Source organism: Pteropus alecto, unplaced genomic scaffold (genome assembly GCF_000325575.1).
Source record: "Pteropus alecto unplaced genomic scaffold, ASM32557v1 scaffold42, whole genome shotgun sequence".
Classification (NCBI taxonomy): Eukaryota; Metazoa; Chordata; class Mammalia; order Chiroptera; family Pteropodidae; genus Pteropus; species Pteropus alecto.
The window spans coordinates 8901706-8903909 of record NW_006434825.1 but is presented as its reverse complement, the minus strand read 5'-3'; the positions used below and the strand labels follow the sequence as shown (position 1 = coordinate 8903909).

Genomic DNA, 2204 nt, shown 5'->3' with positions numbered 1-2204 from the left:
TTCTTTCTTTCTTTCTTTCTTTCTTTTTTTTTTTTTTTAACAAGTTATTACTTATGTAGCAAATGTGTCTTTGGGAGTCTACCTACAATTTGGCAAACATTGTGCCAAAGCATTCCTGAAAATTCAAAAAAAGAAATATATACTTCTCTCAAGCAACTTTTAGTCTCACTGTAAAAATAAGAACAGTGAACATCAACTAACAGAAAACCAGGAAAACAGAAATGAGAAACTTTTTCTTTAACCTGAGTGTTAATGAATTTTTGATGGGTTTAATGAATTTTTAATACAGACTAGGAAATATCAAAATAAGCAAATATAAATGCTGTAGATGACTTTGTAAATAGGCCGAGCCCTTGAAATAGTGACTAGAAATAAATAATACTTAATTATTGGTTGTCATTCAAATAAATTAATACATACATAAACCCTTTAAAAAGCATGGTGAAGGTTTATCTTAAGAAAGGCTCAAATATAAATTATATATTTTGGTCACTGATAGGCAAAAAATAACCTATAAACACATACACACACACACACACATACATATTTTTATTTATTATATATAATTTATTAAAGTTAAACATTCATTAATGGTTATATTATCATATTTTGACTGGTCAGATCATTATTCAGATTTTTTTTTTTTAGGTAAAGCAACCCTTGGTTGACCTCACAGATTGCAAGGACCTTGTCGGTTTACAATCCCTTATTCTTTTTATTTTTTATGCTTACAGCACCTGGTCTTCCTAGGTGGTCTCCCATCCAAATACTAACCAGGCCTGACCCTGCTTAGCTTCCAAGATCAGACGGGATCAAGCTTGTTCAGGGTAGCTTGGCCACAGTCATTATTCAGAAGTTAACATGGTAATTATGTTTGAAGCAACTGCGAAATACTATATATGATAAAATCTGCATCTCTGATTTTTTTCTTTGAACTTGATATTCTATTTCTGCTTCTATTTGAATGTTATTCCATTTGATGTATTTATGTAACAGCCAGAAATTTTTTTTAAGAAATGGGTAGACATAAATATAGATAAAACATTAAATATGTACTGTTAGTTTCTATTAAAAAAGCTGTTTATATATCCAGCTTTTTATTTATTATTATAAATATACATTGTCTAATTTCCCTTAGAGCATATAAATAATAGATGTTTTATATTACTGATTATGAAGAAAATGCTTTTTCATCATCTCTGCACCAGTTATTAACAAGGGCAGGCTATATCTTACATGAGATATATTTAAAAATCAGAAAGAAATTAAGTAATTCTCTCAAGGTGACCAGTAGAGTTTCTAGAAAAAAACAAATGTCAGAAGCAGGATGTTGACCCAGATTTGTTAGTATACTGACCCAACTTTCTTTCATCCATGCTGCACTAAATCTGGGAATAACCTGTTTCATTGACCAAGAATGATCCTGATTTTAGCCAACATTCAACAAAACATTCTTAACATACAGAGGAAATAAACACAGATATCGATACTCTTTTGTCTGCAACCAAACTCTCATAATGCAGATACTCTAACTTATACTTTCTCCCCAAACTGCAGTTTCATACAAAGACCTAAAATGCAGAATTTTGTTTGTGGCAGAAAATGTGAGTTTTGTACAAGGTAACCTTCCAAATCACGAAAGAGAACAATACGTTTACTAATTGATTTGCTTTCTAAGGCATTCGCTATTTTCCTCTGAAGATGCCTTATACAATATTGTGATGTAGAGTGCAAGTGTTTATTAATAATGATGAAACGAATAATCTCTGACATTAGTACAGTGCTTTTCAGATTACAAGGCACTCTAACATCTTTGATTTCATTTAATTCTCTCAAACACCTTGCAAAGGAGGCAGGATGAATTTAATTATCCCTATTTTATCTAGAAGCAATTGGAGTTCATTGAGGTTAAGCTAATACTGAAACTGGAGGAATTGGCACTTAATCGTGGAGTCGGAGTTTTAAAACAGTAACTTTTTTTTTTCTAGCACAATAACATTTCTCAAACTATGAAACTTTATCAAAGACAAAAAAAATCACGGTCTATCACTACTTTCACATGATTAAGATATGTACTCATTTCTACTAGTTGTAAACAATTAAGCTTTTAGCTTATGTAAATTATAAAAGCAAAAATTACACAGAAAATATTAAAACAATAAAATGATTCCTATGTGCCCAACACAATTTAAAGAATATATATA

At 30.4% G+C, this 2204-nt stretch overlaps 1 pseudogene; it reads right to left on the bottom strand.

Moving 5' to 3' along the window:
- Nucleotides 1-725: 725 nt before the first annotated feature.
- Nucleotides 726-844, bottom strand: LOC112478204 (annotated as a pseudogene).
- Nucleotides 845-2204: the final 1360 nt, after the last annotated feature.